Source organism: Triticum dicoccoides, chromosome 4B (assembly GCF_002162155.2).
Source record: "Triticum dicoccoides isolate Atlit2015 ecotype Zavitan chromosome 4B, WEW_v2.0, whole genome shotgun sequence".
NCBI classification, from domain to species: Eukaryota; Viridiplantae; Streptophyta; class Magnoliopsida; order Poales; family Poaceae; genus Triticum; species Triticum dicoccoides.
Genome location: NC_041387.1, coordinates 89,694,699 through 89,709,887, shown reverse-complemented (window position 1 = coordinate 89,709,887; position 15,189 = coordinate 89,694,699).

Here is a 15,189-nt window from a genome sequence, read left to right as displayed (position 1 = left end):
CGTGGCCGACGCACGCCGGCGCACGCCCCGGCCACCTCCTGCTTGCCGCTCCACCTCGACACCCCGGACGCCTCCATGCGTGCCACACCACCCCCCTGGAACTCCCTCACTCTCCCGAACTCTCCCCCCTCCTCTGCTTCCTCTCTCCCTCACTCGCCCGAACGGAGCCGCCGCCACCGACGAGCTCCCTCGCGGCCACCGCCACCCCCTAGCCTCGCCGATGCGCTCAAAGGCTCCGCCTCAACCCCCTCTTCCTCCCCACCGATCCACGGCCCTCCGGAAGCCCTGGATGCTGCCAGCTTCGCTGTTCCCCTCCTCGGCCACCACGGATCGCCGCCGTCAAATCCGCCCCCGTCCGGCCTCCCTCAAGCTCGCCGTCCACCTCTACAGGGTCTACGTGAGCTCTCCGTCCGTTTCCCCCTCTCTGTTTCGTCGTTCGCGCGCCGTAGCTAGGTTATCCACCGCGGCCGAGAGCTTCTCGCCGCCGGCCATGGCGTGGCCGTGGCCACAGCCACCGCAGCTCGCTCCCGAGCCCACCGTCGTGCTCACCGCAACCCCAGGAGGCCGCAGCGCCCTTCCGTTTCCCCTCTTGTGCACCGTAGCGCCGTTCCCGCCAACGCCCGAGGTCCGGTAGCCGCTGAGCTCGACGCCGGCGAGGATTACGGCCGCCCTAGCTTCTCCCGTTTGCCCTGTTAGATGCGCGCGAGCCTGGGCATTCCGTAGATGCCCTCCGCTGGCCATTTGGTCGCCGGAGCAAGAAACCCGAAGGCCTCCGCCGCCTCGGCCTCGCAGGCGACTCAACGCCGGCGGGATTGAGTCGTTTGACCAGGGGTTTGACCTCCCCTGGGTCTATGACAGGTGGGTCCCCGCCATCAGGTGATTAGTTTAAGCTAATAACCACCTAAGCTAACCCCCTGACACTGACATGTGGGCCCTAGTGCCCCTAATCTTTAATTAAACTAAACTAACCCCCCCTGTCTAACCTGTGTCACTGACGTGTGGCCCCCACACGTCAGGTTTGACTCTGGGCGACCCAGTTGACCTGCTGACCTCAGCCTTACGCCATGCTGACGCAATATTCCTTTTCTGGAATTTAGTTCATTTTATAAATATTCAGGAAATTCCAGAAATTTGTAAAAACTTTTAAAAATCATAGAAATTCAACCGTAACTCCAAATTAGATAATTTATATATGAAAAATTATCAGAAAAATTCAAGGAATCCATCTGTACCATTTTCATGCATGTTAGAACAACTTATAGCTGCTGTTTAGCACAAATCAATTAAATGGCATTTGAATAATCACATATGGAGTTTGAATTTGAATCTTGTATCAAACCAACTTCATTTAATCTGTTGCTAGTTGCATTAGCCCAAAACACATTCATTTTGCCATGTCATGATCATGCATCATATTGTGCATTGCATTGATTGTGTTCCCTTCTGTGTTGCCGGTATTTGTCCCCTCTCGATAGACGTGATACCGATGATGTGATCGTTGACACTGATGAAGACTCAATGTTATCTTCAGAAGTGCCAGGCAAGCAAAACCCCCTTGTTCATTCCGATACAATCCTACTCTCTCGCTCCTGCTCTCTTTTACTGCATTAGGACAACACCGATTCATCTGTTACTTGCTGCGGTAGCTGAACCCCTTTATCCTTTGCATGACCTGTCATTGCCACAGTAAATAGATGAAACCCACTAGCATGAGTAGGAGTTGTTTGAGCCCTGATGTGCCTACTCATTCATGCTTGTTTGTCATGCCTGCTACTGCTTAGAGTTGAGTCAGGTCTGATTCATCGAGGATGAATCAGAGGTGTGTGAACATGTCCTACTATGTGTGAGCTAAGTGTGTGAACACGATTTGGTAAAAGGTGTCGGTGAGAGACCATGTAGGAGTACATGGTGGGTTGTCTCATTGAAGCCGTCCTTAGGAACTGAGTTCTGTGTTTGTGATCCATGATTCAGCTACTACCATGCATTGGGCCCTGAAATATGACCCCGCTCGACTTCTTATTCACCCTAGTCCTCTGTCCAGGAGTTGCAAGTAGTTTCTAGTGTTTGTAGCTTACTGGAGGCCGTGGACAGCGCTGACCGTAGGGGTGGGCTGTGATGCGGTAGGTACGTGGCACGGTGTACCGGATGCCCGTTTGGTATCTCGGGAACCCTGTTCACATCGTTTGGGGCTGTGAGCGAAACTCCGGCCGGATCTCCTCATGGATGGAACCCGAATAGGCGATAAACCTGGACTAGAGACTTGAGTGTTTAGGTAGGTCGTGGTCTACACCCACGTCGGCTTTCGCTTGAAGTCTGCCGAGCACATGCCGTGTGCAGACGCTAAGTGGTGGAAACATGTATGAAGAAGTACACCCCTGCAGGGTTAACATCATCTATTCGAATAGCCGTGTCCGCGGAAAAGGACTTCTGGGTTGCTTATATCAGTTCATAGACAAGTGAAAGTGGATACTTTAAAATGCGCAAGATAAGCGTGAGTGCTATGGATGGCGTTCTCGTAGGGAGACGGGAGCGGATCCATAGTGGTGTATTGATATGGTGAATATGTGGACTCGTGTGCGCCACCTCAAAAGAGTCGCTTGCAGTCGTAGTTTAGGATAGCCACCAAGTCAAAGCTGGCTTGCTGCAGTTAAACCCCACCATCCCCTTGTTGAAAATGATGCATATGTAGTTAGTTCTGATGTAAGTCTTGCTGGGTACATTTGTACTCACGTTTGCCTATTTTATGTTTTGCAGAGAGACTTCAGTCTCACTAGTAGTTCCGCTTGGACTTCGACGTTTAGCTTGATACCTCAGCTACGATCTTGTGCCCTCGGCAGGATCTGATAGATAGTCAGGCTTCTCAGCCTTTTTCATTTATAGATGTCTGTACTCAGACATGATAGCTTCCGCTTGTGCTTTGACTTGTATGCTCTGATTGTTGGGTCATGAGACCCATGTTTGTAATGTCTCGCTCCTCGGAGCCTATTGAATAAACTACTTGAGTCGTAGAGTCATTTTGTGATGCCATGTTGTATTGCACATATCGAGCATATTGTGTATGTTATTGAAATGCTTGGTATGTGTGGGATCTGACCATCTAGTTGTTTATCTTTAGTAGCCTCTCTTACCGGGAAATGTCTCCTAGTGTTACCGCTGAGCCATGGTAGCTTGCTACTGCTCTGGAACACTTAGGCTGGCCGGCATGTGTCCTTCTTCGTTCCTGTGTCTGTCCCTTCGGGGAAATGTCACGCTTTGAGTACCGGAGTCCTGTTAGCCCGCTACAGCCCGGTTTACCGGAGTCCTGCTAGCCCAGTGCTACAGCCCGGACCCACTTGCTGATGACCGACACGTTCGAAGCTGGGTCATGGATGCCTGTCCCTGTAAGTCTGTGCCACTTTGGGTTTACGACTAGTCATGTCAGCCCGGGCTCTTTATCATATGGATGCTAGCGACACTATCATATACGTGAGCCAAAAGGCGCAAACGGTCCCGGGAAAAGGTAAGACGACACCCGTGGGGATACCGTGCGTGAGGCCGCAGAGTGATATAAGGTGTTACCAGCTAGATCGATGTGACATCGAGTCGGGGACCTGACACAAACCAACTTCATTTAATCTGTGGCTAGTTGCATTAGCCCAAAACACATTCATTTTGCCATGTCATGATCATGCATCATATTGTGCATTGCATTGATTATGTTTCCTTCTGTGTTACCGGTATTTGTCCCCTCTCGATAGACGTGATACCGATGATGTGATCGTTGACACTGATGAAGACTCAATGTTATCTTCAGAAGTGCCAGGCAAGCAAAACCCCCTTGTTCATTCCGATACAATCCTACTCTCTCGCTCCTGCTCTCTTTTACTGCATTAGGACAACATCGATTCATCTGTTACTTGCTGCGGTAGCTGAACCCCTTTATCCTTTGCATGACCTGTCATTGCCACAGTAAATAGATGAAACCCACTAGCATGAGTAGGAGTTGTTTGAGCCCTGTTGTGCCTACTCATTCATGCTTGTTTGTCATGCCTGCTACTGCTTAGAGTTGTGTCAGGTCTGATTCATCCGGGATGAATCAGAGGTGTGTGAACATGTCCTACTGTGTGTGAGCTAAGTGTGTGAACACGATTTGGTAAAAGGTATCGGTGAGAGGCCATGTAGGAGTACATGGTGGGTTGTCTCATTGAAGCCGTCCTCAGGAACTGAGTTCTGTGTTTGTGATCCATGATTCAGCTACTACCATACATTGGGCCCTGAAATATGACCCCGCTCGACTTCTTATTCACCCTTGTCCTCTGTCCAGGAGTTGCAAGTAGTTTCTGGTGTTTGTAGTATGCTGGAGGCCGTGGACAGCGCTGACCGTAGGGGTGGGCTGTGATGCGGTAGGCACGTGGCCGGGTATACCGGGCGCCCGCTTGGTGTCACGGAACCCTGTTCACATCGTTTGGGGCTGTGAGCGAAACTCCGGCCGGATCTCCTCATGGATGGAACCCGAATAGGCGATAAACCTGGACTAGAGACTTGAGTGTTTAGGTAGGTCGTGGTCTACACCCACGTCGGCTTTCGCTTGAAGTCTGCCGAGCACATGTCGTGTGCAGACGCTAAGTGGTGGAAACATGTATGAAGAAGTACACCCCTGCAGGGTTAACATCATCTATTCGAATAGCCGTGTCCGTGGAAAAGGACTTCTGGATTGCTTATATCAGTTCATAGACAAGTGAAAGTGGATACTTTAAAATGCGCAAGATAAGCGTGAGTGCTATGGATGGCGTTCTCGTAGGGAGACGGGAGCGGATCCATAGTGGTGTATTGATATGGTGAATATGTGGACTCGTGTGCGCCACCTCAAAAGAGTCGCTTGCAGTCGTAGTTTAGGATAGCCACCGAGTCAAAGCTGGCTTGCTGCAGTTAAACCCCACCATCCCCTTGTTGAAAATGATGCATATGTAGTTAGTTCTGATGTAAGTCTTGCTGGGTACATATGTACTCACGTTTGCCTATTTTATGTTTTTGCAGAGAGACTTCAGTCTCACTAGTAGTTCCACGTGGACTTCGACGTTTAGCTTGTTACCTCAGCTACGATCTTGTGCCCTCGGCAGGATCTGATAGATAGTCAGGCTTCTCAGCCTTTTTCATTTATAGATGTCTGTACCCAGACATGATAGCTTCCGCTTGTGCTTTGATTTGTATGCTCTGAATGTTGGGTCATGAGACCCCTGTTTGTAATATCTCGCTCCTCGGAGCCTATTGAATAAATTACTTGAGTCGTAGAGTCATGTTGTGATGCCATGTTGTGTTTGCACATATCGAGCATATTGTGTGTATGTTATTGAAATGCTTGGTATGTGTGGGATCTGACTATCTAGTTGTTTATCTTTAGTAGCCTCTCTTATCGGGAAATGTCTCCTATTGTTTCCACCGAGCCATGGTAGCTTGCTACTGCTCCGGAACACTTAGGCTGGCCGGCATGTGTCCTTCTTCGTTCCTGTGTCTGTCCCTTCGGGGAAATGTCACGCGATGAATACCGGAGTCATGTTAGCCCGCTACATCCCGGTTCACCGGAGTCCTGCTAGCCCAGTGTTACAGCCTGGATTCACTCGCTGATGACCGACACGTTCGATGCTGGGTCATGGATGCCTGTCCCTGTAAGTCTGTGCCACTTTGGGTTTACGACTAGCCATGTCAGCCCCGGGCTCCTTATCATATGGATGCTAGCGACACTGTCATATACGTGTGCAGACGGTCCCGGGCAAAGGTAAGGCGACACCCGTGGGAATACCGTGCGTGAGGCCTCAAAGTGATATGAGGTGTTACATGCTAGATCGATGTGGCATTGAGTCGGGGTCCTGACAGCGTTGGTATCAGAGCTTGACTGCCTGTAGGATTACCAAGCCAAACTGATCGAAGTTGAGTCTAGAAATTCTTTAGTTATATAAGGGAATTGATTGTGGGATGGAACGTAAGGCTCTTTTTACTCCTTTACCTCAAGCCCTTCTGATCTGAGTCATCTTATCTTTCCTACGGGGATTAAGAACTAGGCTATCTCTTCTTTCTATCAGGATCACGTGTTACTAATCTGCAGACTTGTAGGATTGATGGTTCTAAGCTTGAGTTCAGTTTCTACTTCCGTATGTTAATTGTTGATCTCGAAACCTTGATATTGTGCTTCTGAGTGGCTATGCCACCATTTTGTAGCATGTCTCCAATCCTTTGAGCATTTACAGCCGTTATGCTATCGGAGTCATCCCAGGTTTCTAAATAGTCCGATGCATTTGCAAATCCCTTCCTTCTGTTTCCGATGTGCCTTTGGTCAGATTAATCACACAAATTAGTGAGTTGAGGTACTTTATTGCCTCGACATATATGTTGGAATAATTATTATGACCCTAGGTGTTTTAGGGAGTCACCTAGTAATCTAGCAACGTTTTGTGTTCCCAGTGTGAAGATTCTGGCCTTTATTATCGAAAGCATCCTGTGATGCCATTTAGTTAGTAGGCATTCTATTCCTGGGTTCTTGAACCCGAGATTCACTCTACTTACTTCATGTTGATAGTGTTTGCTAGTCCCTTTAGGATAGTAGTAACCTTTGCGATAGTCCTCGAGGTTCGTGGTACATCCTTCTTCCAATTACCATGAACCATTCTTGGCAGGAGTTCTTCTGAACCAAAAGATGACAACAAGAGTGTTGTCGATGAGTTCTCCATGCTATATTGTGACTCTGCCAGCTCAACTCTTCTGCATGGGTTATCCGGAAGAATTATGTTGAACTTGGTTCGACATACTAGTCTATGCATCCACAACTCAGAAAGTTATATGTTCCTTTGAGTTGTCCCTCTTTAGTGTCTACTGACCTTCGTCTATCAATTGATAGTCAAGAGTATGCGTGCGTTCGTTTATCGATGCCTACTACTTTTGTGGTCCGTCAAGCCATTCTATCGCGGAATGACTAGGACAAACAAACTCCAGTACCTCATCCATATCTAGGATTGGGTCAAAGTAGTTGTATTCCGCAGATCAAATGCCAATCCAGCTTTTGGTTCTATTCTACCTTGGAATATTACCTTATTCTATATCGAGATTGTTATAGGAATTGCACACCATCCTATGAACTCTTGGTACAGTGATACTTCTCACCATCATTAGTCATTCCTCGGCCCTCGTGTTGATGCAACCAGAATACCGACAAATGAATTGTGATGTGTGAAATCAATACTCCCAGCAACCTCGTTGCTTGGTAGTTAAAGGATAATAATTTCATTCTTAGTATGTTGGTTTTTGAATCATCCTTCTAAGACTGATCGTGCTACCTAGTCCTTATTTCGGTGCACCCTTCGATTGATGAGTTAGGATCTTGTCAAGTCCTCACTCATTTGATCATATCGTCTTGCCCACAAAAGCGAGATTGTTCTCAAGCTTAGTAACATACCGGTGGTTCGTGATTTTCCGAATATCTTCTCGGAAGTATTACCAGGTTGTCACCTGACTGCTATGTTGAGCTCGTGATCAAGTCGGGTTCTTGTGCACCACCCTTTCTCCAAGAATCTGTGATGGATATCCCGGAGCTAGTTGGTTAAGCTAGACAACAACTTGGAGAGTTCGAAGATAAAAGCTTGTCTGACTTAGTTCATGTTAAGGGATATCTTTCTGTGTATGTGTGTGTGTTGAAGAAAGATGATATCTTCATTAATTGGTCCTTGTGATCAGTTGTTGGACCTATTGTCTTACGCCATCTATAATTTGAGTATGGGCTATCATCCAATCAGACCAGAACCAACGATATTCGTAATGTTGTCTTACTCGTGGTTGATCCCTCGAGCATACACCATTATATCTTTTGGGTCTGACCAATGCTAACACTTGTTCTCTTAACTATGGAATTCCTTTTAAAGGGAAACCCGGAAGAATTGTTGTTGAGCCCATTGACAACATCCTTATCTCCTCCATGATTTTGTTGAACATTAAGCTAGTGTTGGAAACTTTTGAAAGCATTTCTTCATGCTAACTCATGAAGTATTTGTTTGATGAAAGGAGTGACTTCCTCTTATACACGTGCATTTGGTGAAAGTTGCCGCCATGGATTTGAGAAAGTTAGTTTTGCTTCCTCTGGAATCATCCCAAGTCAGTCATGCATACGTGCGAAGTATTCTGTGGTCTGGAGACTTGCAACCTTCATTCCATATGTGTTCCGAGCACACCAAGCCACTGATTGAGTTGTTCAAAGATAAAGGAGTCTGTCCAAGGTGAACTCTTTGGACTTCCACGCGTGGAGACTTCGATGTCATTAATGATGGTTCCCCACCTGAACTCGGTAGTGTTTTATTATAAGACTACCACGTGGTCATGTTTGTCTGGGACAGCGTGTTCACATGTTTGTAGCAGAACCAGCTCATGTCTTGGAGCTTACTATCGTAGTTCATTCCCCGAGAATCTCGCAGCGTTGTCTCGTCGAATTGTGTTGCAAACTTTCATTTTTCTTCCTAGACTCGATGAGTCTGGAATATCCTGACACCAACCAGATCTGAATCTCAGGCAGATATGATGGTTTGGAACATTTCCCAAGAACTATAATATCGGTCCCTCGAAAACCGGTAAAGTGGATGTCGTGGCCAACACACCCAGCCGGAAGACCTGTTATTATAATATCTTGATTGAGGAAGTTGGCCACCTCCCCATAGGGATTTCGTAAGATTTACTCCCTAGTTGCCCCTATGGATTTTGAGATCCCGAAGTCCGACCTTTTACTTGATGTTCTAGATATCAAACCATATCTATGAATGGGTTACGCTAGCACATCAAGGAGAACATTAGAAGTGGAGTGCTAAATGTCTCTCGGTCGATCATCCAGATTTTGTTTCCTTGGCCTCGCCAAGGTGAAATCTAAGAAGGTGTTATCTTCCTTTGCATCGGCATCTTCCACCGGTATTCATCATGGTAGTAAGTTGTGTTGCCAGAATCCTTGACACGGATATTGGTAAAACCTTGATGATTATGGAAATGCTCAAGTTCTTGAGAGCACGCACAAGCGTTAGGTGTTACCATCGGCACTAGCTAGGTTTGCTCTCAACTTCCTCGGTTATGCTATAACTTCTCAACAGTGGATTCACTCTCTATTGTTGGGTTCTTCCCCAGTTACCAGAATCATTCCCAGCATTTGCATTTTGTTCCCAGCTTACACCGCCAATGTGCCATTCTACCACGGGTCTCTTCCATTTCCGGTGGTAAGCAAATTCATCCATTACGTTGTCTTCAACAAGGTAATACACATCATCCAAGTCCGAGTATGCCATTCTACCGACCCCCTCCAAATGATCACTCGAGAATTGCCTTAGGCTGGTTTAAAGAGTTTCAATGATCTCTGAATCAAAAGTAATTCTTTTTGCCACTTAAGGGGATATCTCTACGAGTCACCTTCCCTAAGGTGTATCGTTATGGTATCATGGCAACTCAACTCCTCGCTACGTTGACAATCGATTACCACCTTCTTAAGCGTGAAATTGTGGTCTACCTAGTGAACCTTCGTCATCTGCTTCACTCCATTCCTATGGATGTGTGCTTCGCCTCTCAGCTCGAGAGATGTTGCTATGTCTCATTCCGTGAGTTAATCCTGAGTTGTTCGACCTTCGAGAAGAACCATTCTTTTAGGATCTTTCCTTTCCTCTCATTGTCATGTTAGTTGGAGTTCTCAGAGCAAGACTTCGAGACAAAGATGGTGATCGAATCAACGCTTTGATAAAGTGCACCCTGGATCGTGAAGATTGTGCTAGTTTGCGTTTCCCCTTCACCCTACCCTACGCTTGAATCTCGGGACGAGATTTTTGTTTAGTGGGGGTGAGTTGTCACATCCCTGGTCCTGTTATGCACTAGGCTAGACCTCATGTGAGTATCATGTTTTAATTCAAATGAAATTTGAATTGAGGAATTTTCAAAGCCTCAGAAACCTTCTAAAAATGATCAACATTAAAATCTCCTCAAAGAAGTCCAAGAAAATGTTCCTCTTAGTCTCTGAAAATATTGCAAAGAGGTAAAACTCAAAACAATATTTTTGGTATCTCAGAGTTAATTATTTTGGGCCTTTGAATTAAATAAATAGCTATTTGCATTGGATATATATTTGATATATAAATAATATATGTCCAATAATTACTGGAACATTTTATGTGGTTTGGTATATTTTAGTCCTAGCCACATAACTATTTCCAGGATTTTATAAAATGGTTTAGTGTCTAAAACTAAATCAAAACAAACTACAGAAAATAGAAAACAGAATTAAATAGAAATGAAAGAGAGAGAGAGAAGGACTTATCTGGCGCTCACCCGGTAGCCAGCCGGCCCAGCTCCTGTGCGGCCCAGCCCATCTCCACTCCCCCCACTGTCGCCTTCCTCCTCGCGCCAGTAGGCACAGGCGCGTGGCCGACGCACGCCGGCGCACGCCCCGGCCACCTCCTGCTTGCCGCTCCACCTCGACACCCCGGACGCCTCCATGCGTGCCACGCCACCCCCCTGGAACTCCCTCACTCTCCCGAACTCTCCCCCCCTCCTCTGCTTCCTCTCTCCCTCACTCGCCCGAACGGAGCCGCCGCCACCGACGAGCTCCCTCGCGGCCACCGCCACCCCCTAGCCTCGCCGATGCGCTCAAAGGCTCCGCCTCGACCCCCTCTTCCTCCCCACCGATCCACGGCCCTCCGGAAGCCCTGGATGCTGCCAGCTTCGCCGTTCCCCTCCTCGGCCACCGCGGATCGCCGCCGTCAAATCCGCCCCCGTCCGGCCTCCCTCAAGCTCGCCGTCCACCTCTACAGGGTCTACGTGAGCTCTCCGTCCGTTTCCCCCTCTCTGTTTCGTCGTTCGCGCGCCGTAGCTAGGTTATCCACCGCGGTCGAGAGCTTCTCGCCGCCGGCCATGGCGTGGCCGTGGCCACAGCCACCGCAGCTCACTCCCGAGCCCACCGTCGTGCTCACCGCAACCCCAGGAGGCCGCAGCGCCCTTCCGTTTCCCCTCTTGTGCACCGTAGCGCCGTTCCCGCCAACGCCCGAGGTCCGGCAGCCGCTGAGCTCAACGCCGGCGAGGATTACGGCCGCCCTAGCTTCTCCCGTTTGCCCTGTTAGATGCGCGCGAGCCTGGGCATTCCGTAGATGCCCTCCGCCGGCCATTTGGTCGCCGGAGCAAGAAACCCGAAGGCCTCCGCCGCCTCGGCCTCGCCGGCGACTCAACGCCGGCGGGATTGAGTCGTTTGACCAGGGGTTTAACCTCCCCTGGGTCTATGATAGGTGGGTCCCCGCCATCAGGTGATTATTTTAAGCTAATCACCACCTAAGCTAACCCCCTGACACTGACATGTGGGCCCTAGTGCCCCTAATCTTTAATTAAACTAAACTAACCCCCCCTGTCTAACCTGTGTCACTGACGTGTGGCCCCCACATGTCAGGTTTGACTCTGGGCGACCCAGTTGACCTACTGACCTCAGCCTTACGCCATGCTGACGCAATATTCCTTTTCTGGAATTTAGTTCATTTTATAAATATTCAGGAAATTCCAGAAATTTGTAAAAACTTCTAAAAATCATAGAAATTCAACCGTAACTCCAAATTAGATAATTTATATATGAAAAATTATCAGAAAAATTCAAGGAATCCATCTGTACCATTTTCATGCATGTTAGAACAACTTATAGCTGCTGTTTAGCACAAATCAATTAAATGGCATTTGAATAATCACATATGGAGTTTGAATTTGAATCTTGTATTCAAACCAACTTCATTTAATCTGTTGCTAGTTGCATTAGCCCAAAACACATTCATTTTGCCATGTCATGATCATGCATCATATTGTGCATTGCATTGATTGTGTTCCCTTCTGTGTTGCCGGTATTTGTCCCCTCTCGATAGACGTGATACCGATGATGTGATCGTTGACACTGATGAAGACTCAATGTTATCTTCAGAAGTGCCAGGCAAGCAAAACCCCCTTGTTCATTCCGATACAATCCTACTCTCTCGCTCCTGCTCTCTTTTACTGCATTAGGACAACACCGATTCATCTGTTACTTGCTGCGGTAGCTGAACTCCTTTATCCTTTGCATGACCTGTCATTGCCACAGTAAATAGATGAAACCCACTAGCATGAGTAGGAGTTGTTTGAGCCCTGATGTGCCTACTCATTCATGCTTGTTTGTCATGCCTGCTACTGCTTAGAGTTGAGTCAGGTCTGATTCATCGAGGATGAATCAGAGGTGTGTGAACATGTCCTACTATGTGTGAGCTAAGTGTGTGAACACGATTTGGTAAAAGGTGTCGGTGAGAGGCCATGTAGGAGTACATGGTGGGTTGTCTCATTGAAGCCGTCCTTAGGAACTGAGTTCTGTGTTTGTGATCCATGATTCAGCTACTACCATGCATTGGGCCCTGAAATATGACCCCGCTCGACTTCTTATTCACCCTAGTCCTCTGTCCAGGAGTTGCAAGTAGTTTCTGGTGTTTGTAGCTTACTGGAGGCCGTGGACAGCGCTGACCGTAGGGGTGGGCTGTGATGCGGTAGGTACGTGGCACGGTGTACCGGATGCCCGTTTGGTATCTCGGGAACCCTGTTCACATCATTTGGGGCTGTGAGCGAAACTCCGGCCGGATCTCCTCATGGATGGAACCCGAATAGGCGATAAACCTGGACTATAGACTTGAGTGTTTAGGTAGGTCGTGGTCTACACCCACGTCGGCTTTCGCTTGAAGTCTGCCGAGCACATGTCGTGTGCAGACGCTAAGTGGTGGAAACATGTATGAAGAAGTACACCCCTGCAGGGTTAACATCATCTATTCGAATAGCCGTGTCCGCGGAAAAGGACTTCTGGATTGCTTATATCATTTCATAGACAAGTGAAAGTGGATACTTTAAAATGCGCAAGATAAGTGTGAGTGCTATGGATGGCGTTCTCGTAGGGAGACGGGAGCGGATCCATAGTGGTGTATTGATATGGTGAATATGTGGACTCGTGTGCGCCACCTCAAAAGAGTCGCTTGCAGTCGTAGTTTAGGATAGCCACCGAGTCAAAGCTGGCTTGCTGCAGTTAAACCCCACCATCCCCTTGTTGAAAATGATGCATATGTAGTTAGTTCTGATGTAAGTCTTGCTGGGTACATTTGTACTCACATTTGCCTATTTTATGTTTTTGCAGAGAGACTTCAGTCTCACTAGTAGTTCCACGTGGACTTCGACGTTTAGCTTGTTACCTCAGCTACGATCTTGTGCCCTCGGCAGGATCTGATAGATAGTCAGGCTTCTCAGCCTTTTTCATTTATAGATGTCTGTACCCAGACATGATAGCTTCCGCTTGTGCTTTGATTTGTATGCTCTGAATGTTGGGTCATGAGACCCCTGTTTGTAATATCTCGCTCCTCGGAGCCTATTGAATAAATTACTTGAGTCGTAGAGTCATGTTGTGATGCCATGTTGTGTTTGCACATATCGAGCATATTGTGTGTATGTTATTGAAATGCTTGGTATGTGTGGGATCTGACTATCTAGTTGTTTATCTTTAGTAGCCTCTCTTATCGGGAAATGTCTCCTAGTGTTTCCACCAAGCCATGGTAGCTTGCTACTGCTCCGGAACACTTAGGCTGGCCGGCATGTGTCCTTCTTCGTTCCTGTGTCTGTCCCTTCAGGGAAATGTCACGCGATGAATACCGGAGTCTTGTTAGCCCGCTACAGCCCGGTTCACCGGAGTCCTGCTAGCCCAGTGCTACAGCCTGGATTCACTCGCTGATGACCGACACGTTCGATGCTGGGTCATGGATGCCTGTCCCTGTAAGTCTGTGCCACTTTGGGTTTATGACTAGCCATGTCAGCCCCGGGCTCCTTATCATATGGATGCTAGCGACACTGTCATATACGTGTGCCAAAAGGCGCAAACAGTCCCGGGCAAAGGTAAGGCGACACTCGTGGGAATACCGTGCGTGAGGCCGCAAAGTGATATGAGGTGTTACATGCTAGATCGATGTGGCATTGAGTCGGGGTCCTGACATCAGGGCCCGGTACAAGGAGGACCCGATAACAAAGGAGCTTACCACGGATCCGAAGACCAGGGCGCTTGAGCTTGTTCTGGTAAGGAATACACCCCCGCGTAATTAGCTCCATATGGTTGCATTCTAATTAATGAAGCGAAATTTCTAAATGGTTCACATTCCTTCCGCAGGCGACTGAAAGCAGTAGTGTGGGGTCGACTAAGAGCAACCCTTGGGACACCACTCTAAATAGGGCGTTGATTGTAATGAAGAACAAGGATAAGCTCAGTAAGCCGATGTCAGCTGGTCGTGTGGCCGGCAAAGGCTTGTCCACAAAATGGGGGTCATACTATACCGCTGGTGTGCGGAAGGAGAAAAAGACTAGCTTGGAAAGCCAGGCGCGCGAGGTTCAAGAACTCAAGGCACAGGTGGCGCGGATTCCGAAGATTGTCCAAGAGCAAGTGCAACAACAACTCGGAGCGACGATCACCGCCATTGTGCCTACCTTGATCCAGGGGTTGAGTACGTGGACTGCGGGCGGCCAACAGGGGACGCCCCCGATTCCTAGCTTCACGGCCAGCAACTCGCAGAATGCGATGGCGGGGCCATTGGTGTCTCCGGCGGAGGGGGCATTGGTGTCTCCGAAGCCGGCACGGGAGCTTAATGCAGCCGGGTGTACGCCGGCCGGCACCTCTGCAGCAAGCGTCCCCTCCGTCAACTGCACGCCCGCCGTTGGCGGTGCCTCGACATTAGCCGAGCTCGACGCCATCATCACGGTAACTAATTAAGCCTCTCTCGGTCGAGGACTTCATCTCCTTGCCTTTGACTGGGCATCCCTGACGCCCTACATGTTTTCGCAGGGCGCCGCCGATGTGCCGTGCACTCTCCTGCACTTTGTGAACAACGAGTTGGTCGATGTCGCCAAGGGCAAAATCATTGAACTGGGCAACCCCTTGTTCCATGGTACCCAGATGCCACCCAACTTGTTTAGGGTTGAACTGGTTCGGGTGCTGCCAGGCTGCGACGAGTTGTTACCTCCGATTCGACCCGTCGGGGCCGACGATGATGACGTGATGACCCTCAGCGCCTGCCTGAGCTGGCCCCTGCTTTGGCTGAAGATCCAGATTCGTTTGGGGCCGGGGGACACCACCCCAAAGACAACACTGCCAGTCGTGCCGGCGCCAAGTCGGCCCCATGGCAA